This window comes from Arachis hypogaea, chromosome 14 (genome assembly GCF_003086295.3).
Source record: "Arachis hypogaea cultivar Tifrunner chromosome 14, arahy.Tifrunner.gnm2.J5K5, whole genome shotgun sequence".
NCBI lineage: Eukaryota > Viridiplantae > Streptophyta > Magnoliopsida > Fabales > Fabaceae > Arachis > Arachis hypogaea.
Window position 1 is genome coordinate 74729440 of NC_092049.1, and position 14648 is coordinate 74744087.

At 37.5% G+C, this 14648-nt stretch overlaps 2 long non-coding RNA genes and 1 other non-coding gene across 4 annotated transcripts; 1 reads left to right on the plus strand and 2 right to left on the minus strand.

Moving 5' to 3' along the window:
* Positions 1-1446: 1446 nt before the first annotated feature.
* Positions 1447-1550, plus strand: LOC112746635 (small nucleolar RNA R71). The gene has a single exon (XR_003174506.1). It is a non-coding gene; the product is annotated as a small nucleolar RNA R71 (small nucleolar RNA).
* A 6357-nt stretch (positions 1551-7907) lies between these two features.
* LOC112742108 (uncharacterized) lies at positions 7908-10294 on the minus strand. The gene is made up of 6 exons (XR_011870962.1): positions 10194-10294; positions 9614-9734; positions 9288-9509; positions 8956-9179; positions 8745-8854; positions 7908-8157 (listed from the first exon to the last, which is right to left on the minus strand). It is a non-coding gene; the product is annotated as an uncharacterized lncRNA (long non-coding RNA).
* A 305-nt stretch (positions 10295-10599) lies between these two features.
* Positions 10600-12800, minus strand: LOC140178299 (uncharacterized). Of its 2 annotated transcripts, none has more exons than XR_011870964.1 (6): positions 12307-12800; positions 12179-12241; positions 11897-12041; positions 11319-11437; positions 10917-10998; positions 10600-10671 (listed from the first exon to the last, which is right to left on the minus strand). It is a non-coding gene; the product is annotated as an uncharacterized lncRNA (long non-coding RNA). The 2 variants fall into 2 exon arrangements; XR_011870963.1 differs by having other exon boundaries at positions 11897-12035; positions 12307-12772.
* Between the last annotated feature and the right edge of the window lie 1848 nt (positions 12801-14648).

Consider the following 14648-nt stretch of genomic DNA (forward strand, 5'->3'; position numbering starts at 1 on the left):
TCAGCTTGCTTCTGAGTTTTGTCAGCCAGTTGTATGATTACATCAGTGGATCTCACCTCATTCAGTTGTAGCCTCTTCATAAGAGTTAGAGGCATCACATTTATGCTAGCTCCTAGATCACAGAATCCTCTGTCAATTTCTGTTTCCCCTATGATGCAAGGGATATGAAAACTTCCTGGGTCCGTTTTCTTAGAGAGTGTGTCCTTCTTGATGAGAGCACTGCATTCTTTATTCATTGTTACCGTTTGTCCTCCCTTCAAAACTCTTTTCTTGCTTAACAATTCCTTTAAATACTTGATGTGTGTGGGCATTTGATGAAGAATCTCAAGAAAGGGAATATTGACATGAAGAGAGTTAAATGTCTCTAGAAACCTTGAATAGGTTTTCCTTTTTTCACCTCCTCCTAACCTCTCAGGAAATGGTGCTTTTGGTTGGTATATTTCCATCATGCCTTTTTGCAGTTCCTTGGCTTGCTCAGTTCCACCTTCCTGCTTAACTTCTTCCACACCTTCCTTCAAGATTTCTGGTTCCTGCTCTGAGGGCCTGATTCCTTCTTCTTCTGAGACTTCCTTCAATATGGTGATGGCCTTGCATTCTTCCCATCTTACTCTCTTTTGTTCCCCTTTAGGATTCTTTTCTGTGTCACTAGGGAACACTGCAGTTGATTTGGGTGCCTGTTGAGATAGCTCTCCTACTTGAGATTCCATCCTCTTAAGTTTTTCACCATGGTTTCTTAAGGTAGTTCTCACATCATCCCTGAAGCTCTTCAATTCAATTATGTCTTGACTCATGGTTGCCATCATTCCTTCTATCCGGTTTAATTGATCTTGAAATTGTTGGTTCGGATTAGGTTGGGTATGTTGATTATTTTGGCCATGATATGATGGTTGGGGGTAAGTATTTTGTGTGGCTTGGTATGATCTTTGGTTGGAGTTTTGGTATGTAGAATTGTTATGTTGGTTGTGGTTGTAAGGTTTGTGGTTTTGTGGTTGGGTTTGTTGGTTTTCCCACCCAAAGTTTGGGTGGTTTCTCCAGCCTGGGTTGTAAGTGTTGGAATGTGGATCATATGATTGCCTTTGTTGGTTTCCCACATAGTTAGCCTCTTCCCAATCACCTCCTTCAATGCTTACTTCCTCTTGATCTTGTGTGTGTATTGCAGCCACTTGCTTTGTTTCTAATTGCCTGGTAAGCTCTGCTAGTTGCTTGGCAAACACCTTGTTTTGGGCTAGAATTGTATCAACATGGTTCAGCTCCATGACTCCCTTAGTGTTGTGCCTTTCTGATGCATAGTAGTACTCATTCTCAGCCACTGTCTCGATCACCTCAATGGCTTCTTCCACAGTCTTTTTCCTGTTCAATGAACCTCCTGATGAATGGTCTACAGCCTTCCTTGATTCATAAGAGAGCCCATCATAAAAGATGTGCAATTGCTCCCAATCATGGAACATGTTTGGTGGGCATTTCCTTGTCAAGTCCTTGAATCTCTCCCATGCCTCGTAGAGAGTTTCACCATCTTGTTGTCTAAAAGTCTGAACCTCCGATCGAAGCCTATTGACCTTTTGTGGAGGGTAGAAACGTGCCAGAAACTTGCTTTCCACCTCATCCCATGTTGTTAGACTCCCCCTTGGGAATGATTCCAGCCACTTAGCTGCTTTGTCCCTAAGTGAAAATGGGAACAAAAGCAGTTTATATGCATCTTCCTGGACTCCATTGGACTTCACAGTGTCACAAATTCTCAGGAATTTTGTGAGATGTTGGTTTGGGTCTTCATTAGCACTTCCTCCAAAGGAACAATGATTCTCCACTAGTGATATTAGCTGTGGCTTGAGCTCAAAATTGTTGGCCTGAATGGGTGGTTTCTGGATGCTACTACCACAATTCCCAGAGGTTGGGTTTATGTATGAACTAAGAACCTTCCTCTCAGGAATGGCATCGTTTCCATCAGCTCTCTCATGGTTGTGAACTTCTCTATCCATGTTGAGATCTAAAGCTTCCTCAAAATTGTCCTCAGATTCTCCTTCAGATTCCTCTTCTCCCACTACTCTCTTCCCTCTCGCTTCCCTTCTAAGTCTATGAAGGGTCCTCTCTGGTTCGGTATATGGAGGAGTTGATGTCTCTCCTCTCCTACCTGTCATACAAGAACACAGCTCAAACACAAACAAGTGAAATACTCTTGGTTAATGGAAGAGTATGGTTAGATCAATTGAGGAATTAATTCAAACAGTTAGTGAGTCAGTGAGTTAGTTGCATGAATTTAAAGGCATAAAGAAGGAAAGCATGTAACCGAGTGCAGAAATTAAAATTCAACAAGTATCTTGAACAGAATTAACAAAGCAAGAGAAAATTGCTCAATCTAGTTAGCTTCCAATTTGAGAATTGTCAATCGAAAACCAATCCCCGGCAACGGCGCCATAAACTTGATGCACATAAACTAGTTATGCTACGATTTAGGAAATTGCACGATCGGCAAAATTCCTTCCGGCAAGTGCACCGGTTATCGTCAAGTAAAAACTCACAATAGAGTGAGGTCGAATCCCACAAGGATTGGTTGAATGAGCAATTCGGATTAGAAGTGTGTTCTAGTTGAGCGGAATCAAGATTGAGATGAGTATTGCGGAATGTAAAATTGGCGGGAAAAGTAAATGACAAGAAATTGAAATGGCGGAATCTTAAATTGCATGAATTAAAGAGCAGAAACTAAATTGCTGAAATTAAAAGGGAATGGGGGTGATTGCATGAATTGAGTAGCAGAATGTAAAGAGAAAGTGGAAATCAGAAATGGGGAATTCATTGGGTTATAGGAGATATTGAGATCTCCGAATCAAAACATGTTTATCTCTTCCTCAACCAATGCGTTCATTGAATTACAATAGAGCTCCCTAACCCAATGAAAGGGGTTTAGTGAATCATAGCTCTGAATTCAATTACAAAGAAAAGGAAAACTAGCTACCAGTGAAAGTCCAAAAAAATCCCTTCTAACTTAACTTCTATCCTATTTATACACTTTCTATATTGAGCTTCAGTTGTGCTTCTTGGGCTTTGAGGCCTCTCCTTGCTTTCCTTTTGCCTTAGGTTTATGATCCATAATCTTGATGAGGTTGTTGATCCAATTCCTATAACATTTATTGAGCCAACTTAGTGATAAGCAAATAATGACACATGACTCAATAAATTGAGATTTCAAACTCATCAATCCTTCAGGCCCAATCCCATAAACCATGATATTCAATTGGGTTTCATACCAAAGTAAGTTTAAGTTAATATTTGTGCTCAAAGACTAACTTAAATCACAATATTTTTGGCCCAGAAACCTTTTCCAAGAGTGGCGTTTAAGTTGTAGTTTAAGCTTAAACTGCAGCTTAAACGCCAGACACTTCCAGTGAGGCCTTTTGTAGAAGCACGTTTAAGCTTCAGTTTAAGGTTAAACTGAAGCTTAAACGTGGAAATGGAAGAAGGTAGCCCTGGAGAGTCATGTAGTCGAACACGTTTAAGATTCAGTTTAAGGTTAAACTGAAGCTTAAACGTGGAAATAAGAAGGGCACCCCTGGAGGAGAAAAGCTGTCGAACACGTTTAAGCTCCAGTTTGAGGTCAAACTGGAGCTTAAACGTGGAATGGCTCCCTGGTACTCTTCCTGGTTCTGGCGTTTAACCTCCAGTTTGAGGTCAAACTGGAGGTTAAACGTGGAACTCCTCCCTGAGTGGTATCATCATTCTGGCGTTTAACCTCCAGTTTGAGGTCAAACTGGAGGTTAAACGTGGAATGCTTCTTTAGTGAGGCTTTTCATTCTGGCGTTTAACCTCCAGTTTAAGGTCAAACTGGAGGTTAAACTTCAATTCCAGCATTTCTTATCCTTCATGATTTTGACGTTTAAGCTCTAGTTTAGGCTTAAACTGGAACTTAAACTCCACATGTGATATTCAAGCTTCCTTCATTGATTTTGTTGCTTCCTTGCTTAGCCTCTTCTTCCCTGAAATCATCCAAACAATTGCATCAAAGTCTTGCAAAATTTCATGAGAAATCTTCCATTCATAGTGTTTAAATATTATAACTAAAACTCATGGAATATGCATCAAAATCATGTTGTTTGGATGGTTCATTGCTTTGTTCTTCATTTAACCATTTTTGGTTACTTTAAGCTCAAGAAAATGCATAAAACAACTAAAACTAACAGAAAAATGCTAGTGAAACTAGCCTATGATGCCTTGGCATCACTCTTCCATGGAGGTTGGTGATGGGATGAAAAGATTATTATGTGGTTGAAAAGGAAGTGCACTAGAGCTTGAGAGTTGAATATTGGAGGTAGAGGGTTGGTTCATGCAGGATATAAGATTTTGGAGTGTAGAGGTGAGACCAATGATGTTAGAGATGAGTGTATTATTATCCAATGGAGGTTGGGGTGGATCTATGTATGGCCCATTCGGTTCATAGGGTGGTTGGTATGGTGGATGTGGGTTAGAGTCATATGGAGGTGAATGGCAGAAAGGGGCTTGTGAGTATGGTGGTCCAAAGTCATGTTGAGGAAAGGGTTCGTAGGCATATGGTGGTGGTTGTTGATAGTCCATTGGAGGTGGTTGTTGCCATGAGGGTTTATCAAATCCTTGTGGCTCCTCCCATCTTTGATTGTTCCAACCTTGATGCCTGTTCTCATTGTAATTTCTTCTTCCTGCAACATAATTGTAACCAGACTCATAGCCAAAGGGGTGAGAGTTCATAGTAGTAAATAAAAATTAAAAACAAAAATAAAAACAAATTTAAATTAAAAGGTTATTTAAATTTTGAATTTGAAAATTAAATTTTTTAAATTTGAAAATTAAATTTTTGAAATTTGAATTTTGAAATTTGAAAATTGAAATTTGAAATTTAAATATTGAAATTTGATTTTTGAAATAAGATAAGATAAGATTTTGAAAAAGATATGATTTTTTTGAAAAAGATTTAAATTTTTAAATTTGAATTTTGAAAATTGAAATTTGAAATTTGAAATTTGAGTTTTAAATTTTGAATTTTTGAATTTAATGAGGAAAGAGAAAAATAATGAAATGACACCAAACTGAAAATTTTTAGATCAAAACAAAGAAAACAACTAAGAACAACTTGAAGGTCAAGATGAACACGAAGAACAACTTGAAGATCAAGATGAACACTAAGAACAAATTTTTTAAAAAATTTTTTAATAACTAAATAAAAACCAATAACCTCTTAATTTACGAAAAGGCAAAAATAAAAACAAAAATAAAAACAAATAAACAAGCAAAAGAAAATATTTACAATAACCAATAATAAGGCACAAGTTTGCAATTCCCCAGCAATGGCGCCATTTCGACGTTATGATTTTTGCCAGTAAAGAATTTTATAAAAAAAACAGTCGCATTGTAGATATAGTCTCTAAACCAACAGAAATCCCTTCGTACAAACATTTTGGTTGTCATAAGTAACAAACCCCTTAATAAATTGATAACTGAAGTATTCAAACCTCGGGTCATCTTCTCAAAGAATTGCAGGGAGGTATGTTCTTATTATTGGTTATGAGTTTGTAAATTGGGGGTTTTGGAGTTTGGGCAATGGGCACAGGTATATTTAAATAACAAGTAAAATAAATTAACAATAATAAAATCTCATGGCAAGGTATGAAGAACTGGAAGTCCTATCCTGGTTATCCTTATCAATTGTAATGAGAATTGGATTTTTCTCCCACTTTGTTAACCTCTAACTATGAAGGTAAGTTAAGTGGATGAATTAATTTTTATTCCTCAGGTCCTAGTCTTTCCTTGGGAAAGGCTAGAGTTATTGGAACTCGAATTAATTCTTGAAGAATTCCAATTTTCAGTCAACAATGAGTTTGATAACTCAAGTATCTCCAATGACTCAACCAAAGCCAAAAGGGAAAAATTCAAATTATTTATATAATAAATAAAAGAAAGCAATCATAATTCTGAAATACCTCAATTAGCACTAATAAAGATATCAAATGTAACATGGAAGAGTTCATAAATTAAATTAGGAAAATAAAAAAAAAGAACATTGAACCTGGGATTGAGAGTCACTCCTAAAACTAAGAGAAATCCTAAATCCTAAAACTAAATCCTAAGAGAGAGGAGAGAACCTCTCTCTCTAAAAACTACATCTACTACTAAAATTGTGAATATTGAGAGCTTCTTTATATGAATGAATGAATTCATTCCCCCACTTTATAGCCTCTAATCTGTGTTTTCTGGGCCGCAAACTGGGTCGAAAACAGCCCAGAAATCACTGGAGAAGAAATCTGCCACGCTGGTTTTTCGCCACTGCGACGCGTCCGCGTGGATCACGTGACCGCGTCACTTAACATCAGGGCAACTATGGCATATTATATATCAAATCGAAGCCCCGGACGTTAGCTTTCTAATGCAACTAGAACCGCATCGTTTGGACTTCTGTAGCTAAAGTTATAGCCATTTGAGTGCGAAGAGGTCAGGCTGGACAGCTTAGCAATTTCTCCAACTTCTTGTATTCCTTCCACTTTTGCATGCTTCCTTTCCATCCTCTGGGCCATTCCTGCCCTGTAATCTCTGAAATCACTTAACACACATATCAAGGCATCTAATGGTAATAAGAGAGGATTAATCATAGGGAACTTAAGGCCAAAGAAGCATGTTTTCAATCAAAGCACATAATTAGGAAGGCAAATGTAAAACCATGCAAATAGTACGAATAAGTGGGTAAAGAGTTGATAAAATCCACTCAATTGAGCACAAGATAAACCATAAAATAGTGGTTTATCAGTATAATTTTTGGTTGGAGTTTTGGTGAGAAGAGTTGTTGTATTGGGTTGGATTGTGTGGTCTGTGGTCTTGGCCTTGGTTTTGTTGGTTCTCCCACCCAAAATTTGGGTGGTTCCTCCAACCAGAATTATAGGCTTTAGAGTATGGATCATTAGCTTGCCTAGATGAGTTTCCAAGATAATTGGCTTCCTCCCGGTTGGCTCCTTCTTGTGTCTCCAATTCTTCTTGAGGTGATGATTGAGTGTGGATAGCTACAGCTTGAGTCTTCTCCATTTACTTGGTCAATTTAGCCAGTTGCTTGGTGATCATCTTGTTTTAGGCCAAGATTGCATCCATATGGTTTAATTCCAAGACTCCCCTATTGTTGTTTCTATCAGAGGCATAAAAATACTCATTTTCAGCCACTGTCTCTATAACATCAATAGCCTCTACAATGTTCTTCTTCTTGTTTAAGGAACCTCATGATGGGTGGTCTATAGCCTTCCTTGATTCACAATTCAGCCCTTCATAAAAGATATGGATTTGCACCCACTCATTAAACATGTCAGGGGGGGCATTTCTTTGTCACACTACAAGAAAAACACCCATTCAGGTACACTTGAAAAGTGTAGCCAAAAGTGAAAAAAAATGATGCCTTAGGCTACGGCTACGCTTTCTAGGCTACGGCTACGCTTTTTGGAGTGATTCCTATTCGGCCGTTGCCTATTCTCAAAGGCTACGCTTTTCTGCACCAAGGACTACGCTTTTGGCGTTTGGGAATAGGCTACGCTTTTCAAGTGATGCTGTCCAGGACCAAAGGCTACGCTTTTCAGCTTCCATTTTTGCCAGAATAGGCTACGCTTTTCAACGCTACTGCATCACTTGTAAAGCGTAGCCACATTGTATACCATAGCTACTTTTTATAAGTGTAGCCTTAGGTCCCTCATTTTTTTTGTATACTATAGCTACTATATATAAGTGTTGCCTTAGGTCTCACTTTTTTTTGTATATATATATAATATTCTACTAATTATTAATACAACACAATATTTAATAATATAATTACATGTATAATAATTCAGCATTTTTAATTAAACGAGTTAAATATTATAAAATAAAAATAAATACATAATTATACTAAATAATTTTTTTATATAATAAAAATTATCTATAAATAAAATATATTTATAATGATCCAAAAGTATTAATATTCATACATCTCACACTAAAATAAACATAGCTATATCAAAATAAACATGAGACCACTTAGAATTTACTACTAATACTCTACCAAAAACTAAAATATTGTATCCTACATCAATTCTGTCTTCACCATTTTATTTTTTGAAAGAGGAGCTCAACACAGGCAGTGGAGCAATTCTATCTTCACCATTACCACTTCCTATAATCCATGCCCTGCCAAAAAGGTTAAGAGAGAAAAAAAATTCACATCAAAATTCACCATTATTTAGATGATTAAAGCTCGTAATCTTTACAGGGGGCTTTCCCTCTCCAACATGTTCAGATATTGGAAAGCTATGCTTCATAGATAAATCTTTTGTTTGCTTTGCTTTTGTATGGGGGAACCCTTATCCCCAATTTGTATTATCGTACTCTCTTCCTAATGAAATTCTTATTTTTTCAAAAATAAATAAATAAATATATCAAGGATAAGGTGAACAGAAAAGAATGTCAAGTTTATGACAAAGCAGTTTAAAATAAACCACTTGATGCATTTTCAAAGAGAAAAAAATGCCAATATAAACCATGATGCCTCTCTCATCAGTAACTGTCCTCTTTACATTACTACATCATGATTATTTGAACTTTTAACGAAGTTCCCATTTCGGACATGCAAATGGACTGGCCATCCTACTTTGGAGTATATTTCTATATTTCACTCTCCATATAAATGTTTCCTTATTCTCTTCTCTTCAATTTAAAATAGGAAATAATATCAAAGTTCTAAAACAGAAAAGTTGGAGGAGGGTTGGGTTTAAAACCTTAGGTATCGCTGGCAACTCTGAGACTCTGCAGTTTCAAATACATAAAGATATGACCCCGAAAGCACCAGAAAACATGTTTGCCACGTAGCAACTGAATTCCCAATTCCCTGTAAGATGAGGGCTATTTAGGTTTCTGATTTAACGAAAAAAGTTATTACCTCAAATATAATTGCTAACGGAAACATTTTTAAAAGGTTTGCAGAAGTACCTTCCAAACTAGGATTCTACCATCAACAACTAGATCACGACTCCAAGGAGCAAGTTTGGAGTGTAAACTATCAGGCGTAGGCTGATTACATATTTCCATAGTCTTGGCAATATGCTCAGCAGTTCCATGATTCTACAAAATCTCTCTGGTGAAAAGTGAATGCAAAGATTTGGCACTTGAATGGATATACATGTCGATGGGTAACTTGGATGAGGCACTTTAATCTTCAGAAAACCAGAGGCACAAACAGGATAAGAACAAATTATGCTCAACAAAAATGCGATGCAGATCATTACTGTAGTACAGTTTTGTTAAGTACACGACAGACAAACCTGATTAACAAGTACTGCCATTCCACACCTATCAATGACAGAATACACATTATCAGCTTCTTTGGCCCATGGTGAGCTTATTATTTGACTATCATGAGTTGGTTTAACCAAACTGCAACTCCCAAAATCAGAGCCACAGTCCGTAAAAAAGGCAGCAAAATCACGTCCTGATATGTAAAATCGAGAATAAAGATTATGCCTCTGCTCATCAGACTGGCTTTCCTGTAAAAACACCAAATCATACAAGAGAAGGCCAAACAACGTTGTCAATAAAAAGGCCAAACAACAAAAGTACAACTCAATTCCCCACAGCTCAAGCAGCATACCGCAGTGTGTAGTGTAAAATGACCAAAGTCCAAAAGAAAATGACTATCACATCTGGCTGAACCACGAGATCTGAGAGGAATTCTAACTTTTGGAGCATCAAGATCAACATCGAATGCAAATCTGAAAGATCAACAAGAAACAGGAATCTGTAAATGAGCCTTCTATGCCTTTCTAAGTTAACCAAAAAATTTAATAAGATATTCGAAGTTTGTTCATCTGCTTAAAAACGGTGGAAAATTTCCCCTTGGGGCACAATAACTGCATTAAACTACAAATCTCATGAAATGTGGTTCAAGAAGATCCCTACCCTGGAAATTCTTGTTAGAGGCAATAAAGAATTGGATCGGGACACAGGAGAATATATCTCTAATACTTCGTGCAATTTTCATATTATGTTTGGGAATAACACGTACAGAAATTATTGTGCATCTTATCTTTTATCCTAGCTTCATGTTATTTTCTTCTTATTTATGGCTACTCTAATCCAATACCCAATATATTCAAAGTAACAAAAAGATTAAAGACAGAAAATAAAACATAAATAATAAGAAAATAAAGATAAAAACAAAGAGAGATAACTTGCTTTTCTCCTCTAAAACCATCTGAAATTGCTCCTGTGCTCTACGAGTCACTTTCTCAATCTTAAAATTCAGTTTTAAAATCATTACAATTAACCAAAAATTCAGTTTTAAAATCATTTTTTAACCAATAAGGTACCAAAAATTTTCAATCAATCCTACTTGAAAGACACAAGATTCTGCAAAACCACTATTTTTCAAACTCAACATAATGATCAGAGAAATTAAAGTGTATGCTTACATTTTTCAGCGAGAGCTTGTTGGGCAGTCCCTTGCAAAAGCCCAGAATACCCACAGTTGTTACAGCTTCCACCACCGCCTCCGCCGTTGTACCTACCACCGCATCTGTAGCAAGCACCATCACCACCGCCTCCTCCTCCTCTGTATCCACCACCACGCGCAATAACCGCGACCACCACGCGCAATAACCGCGACCACCACTGCCATAGCTCTTAAATGGATCTCACAAAAAGCTTTCCCTACAAAAAATTAAATTCAAAATAAGCATGATTACAAGAAAGGCATCAAGCTGATATCCATTTACATAAAATCAGCTTCATAATCCACAATGCATTACAATTTCTAAGAGTTGCATCAAAACCGAAGTTCATATTCTTTCTACAAAAGCACCGCAAACAGAAGTCTTTTATGGAAAATAGCACAACTCAAATTTTATTATTTTTCTTACAACAATTATATTAAATCAAATGTAGTAGAAACACACCAGCCAAGAAGAAACACCAGGCCATTCAGGATACAAATGAATACAAAAGTGCTTTTCCATCCAGGATTGGTGTAAATAGAAGCTGCAAAATGAATATGAATTTTAATAACAAAAAGATGAAGTACCAAACCATGTTTTTAATTATTGCATGAAAATCAGTTCAATAGTTCATAGCCCTAGAAGTAAAGATAAGATATCCACATGTTTTCTTTTTCTCTAAATTTGCTTCTTCAAAATTCAAAATGTGGACATTGCTTTTACACACATCAACCTTGATATGAAGACTATTAATCACAATCCCAACAGTTCCGATCAATGGCTTTGCAAGCTTAGCAAACATCAAAATACTCATTTCATTTGTGTCCCAATCTAAACCCAGTTTTAGGACTCGCTGTGAAATACCAAGAAAATGCTCATTTCATTTGTGTCTGAATCAAAACCTGCCGAATTGCATACTAGGCAGAGCCCCAATAAGATGATGGCGATGTGAATTTTAGCCATTTTGTGCAACCACCTGAATACTGCAACAAGTTCAAGAGGATTTCGATTAATTCCAAGTACATAAAAAAAATATGTCAATTGTGTGCATATGCCTCAGATTTAACACATTGAATCTCAAACAAGAACAAACCCCTCTCAATGTATAAAAGAATGCACAGCTTCTAGGACTAGTAGAGATGGATCACTTAAAAGATGGTGCAAAAGAAAACTAAAATGGAACATAATGTTGATTACTCATTGAAGCTGGCAAAGTGCAGTTGGAAACTTGAGCAATTCATTCACTTAGAACCATCAAGATTTAGGATAAAAATTCAGTCATGTGATTTCACAGGAACAACTTTAGCTCAAACCATGTGGAAAAATAATTCATGATATAGGGATATCATGAATTAAAACCTAATCATGTCAAATATTCTTAATAAAATATCTAAAACTACTATTTTTCAGGTTATAATATTGAAATGTGAAGGAAGTAAAACCTGATCAACATAGTTGACCAACGCATCCCTTGAAGACCCACACTAGGAGGGCATGAACCCAATGAAAACTCCTGCAGCTCGACACTTTCCTACAGAATGATTTCCCTAGTTTAGCACGCACGTATGAAATTTCCAGCACCTATTGCTTCCGTTTATGCCAAACACAGAAAGGAATCATAACAAATTGAAAATCAGAAGGCGAAACCCCCAAAATTAGAAAACCTAAAATTAGAACCCAAAACCCCCAAAAATTCATAGAACCAATTGAAAATTGATACATACCTTCTGTATCTCAATTAGCCATTACAGTTCATCATCACTATCAAAATCATACACACCTTCGAACTACAAAGTGAGAGCGAGTTAGAGAATGAGCAAGAAAGAGAGGATACAGAATAGAGAATGCTTACCTGGTGACAGAGGATACGACGATGGTGTTGAGCAGTGACAGTGAAGAGATGAGCGGCGACGCAACGGCTTGGAGACGGTGCAGCAGCTCAGCGGCGAGCTCCAATCGACGGCAGCGCCGCGACAGAGCACGAAGGCGGCGATACATCCCTCCTTCCTCCCTTCGAGCTCCTCGGCGGGGGCACAGAAGCCCGACAGTGGCAGAACGGCGACTTAAACAAGCCCTAGCAGTGGTGGTGGAGCTTCAGCGGCGACGGAGCACCTCCTTTTTCTCTCCTCCATCACGTTTCCTCTCATCCTCGAGCTCTCTCTCTCACTGGCACTCGACGACGACGGCGACGGCGGCGGAGCCCTAGACGGCGTCGTCCTCTCTTTCCTTCCTTCCCTTCTCCTCTCTGATTTCTTCTCTCTTTCGTGTTTGTGTATGTTGAGTGAGGATAAGAGTGTGTGCTGCACTGCTGCGTGAGTGAGGGGGAAGGCCAACAAATTTTTTTACTAAGTGTTTATTAAGGATTCCCATATTAGGAGACATTTTAAAAGCGCACCCGAAACAGAAAAAATAAGCTACTCTTTACAAGCGTTCCCTTAGATGAAAAAAGTGTATTTATAGATATTTAGATAAGGCTACATTTTATAAGTGATTTCTAAAATAACTAAGGCTATACTTTTTAAATGATGCCACAATTGTGTATCCTTTTCTCATATAAAAAGGCAACACGGAGAAAGGCGTAGCCTATTCTATGAATAGGCTACGTTTTTCAAATGTAGCTTAAAAAAAGTGTGGCTGAATGGGTATTTTTCTTGTAGTGTCAAGTCCTTGAATCTCTCCCAAGCTTCATAAAGGGTTTCACCTTCTTGTTGTCTGAATGCCTGTACTTCAGTTCTTAGCCTGTTTACTCTTTGTAGAGGGTAGAACATTGTCAAGAATCTGCTCATTACATCTTCCCATATGGTTAAGCTTTTCTTCGGAAATGACTCTAGCCATTTTGATGCCTTGTCTCTCAAAGAAAATGGAAACAGTAACAATCTATAGGTGTCAGGATGAACACCATTAGACTTAACCGTGTCACATATCCTTTGGAATTTAGTGAGATACTCATTATGATCCTCTTGCGCGCTTCCTCCAAAAGAACAATTGTTTTGGACAAGAGTTATGAGCTGAGGCTTTAATTCGAAATTGTTAGCATGGATGGTTGGCCTCTGAATGCTGCTACCACAATTTCCTGGATTTGGATTAATGTATGATCCCAGGACTCTCCTTTCTTGTCCAGCAGGGTTAGCTCCACCTCTTCTGGCATGGTTATTCACCTCTTCTTCATGATGGTTTTCCATATCGTCCTCCATGGTTATATCAAAGTATTCCTCCTCTTCTTCTGCACCAACAACCCTCTTTCCTCTTGCTTCCCTCCTTAATCTCAGGAAGGTTCTCTCTGGTTCACTACCAAATGAGGTTCAAATTTCCTTTCTCCTACCTGTCATACAATGAACAAGTACAAGAAACAGCCAGCGCAAAGTCTACTAAAACAGAGTATAGTTAGCTTGGTTAGAGCAATTTATCAAATGGTTAGTAGATTAACTTGCTGGAAAGTAAAGAAGTAAGGTAAAATTAAAGAGAACTAACTGAAAATTGTAGAGAATAAAATGAACGACTGAAATTAAATTTCAATAAATCAAAAGAAAAAGTAAAGTGCTCAATCTAATTATCCTTCAATTCAATAATTGTCAATACAAAACCAATCCCCGATAACGGCACCATAAACTTGATACGCCGAAATTTGCCTCTCAACAAATTTCCTTCCGGCAAGTGCACCGGATTGTCGTCAGGTAAAAACTCACAAAAGAGTGAGGTCGTATCCCACAGGGATTGGTAGATCGAGCAATGTTAATTGATGAATTACACGAGTTGAGCAGAATCAGAATTGAAATTGGGATTGCTGAATGTAAAATGACGGAAAACTTAAATTGCAAGAAATTAAAGGAACAGAAAATTAAATTGTAGGGAATTAAAGTGACAGAATCTTAAATTGATGGAAATTAAAATGGGATCGGGGAATTAAGCATGAAAGTAAAGAACAGAATGTAAATAGAATGGGAAAGATCAGAGATGGGGGATTCATTGGGTTTTGGGAGATATTGAACTCTATGGATCAAATCATTTTCATCTCTTCCTTAATCAATGCATTCATTGACATTGCTTGGCAATCTTAGATGATCGGATCCCAATGTCTTGGCTCACCGATCTCTCTAAGCATGAACAATTGCCCAATGTCTTGATTTAATTGCTCATGGGATGAGTTGAAGTTCGGTCACTGACTATACCACACAAATTCATAGATCAAAGTGT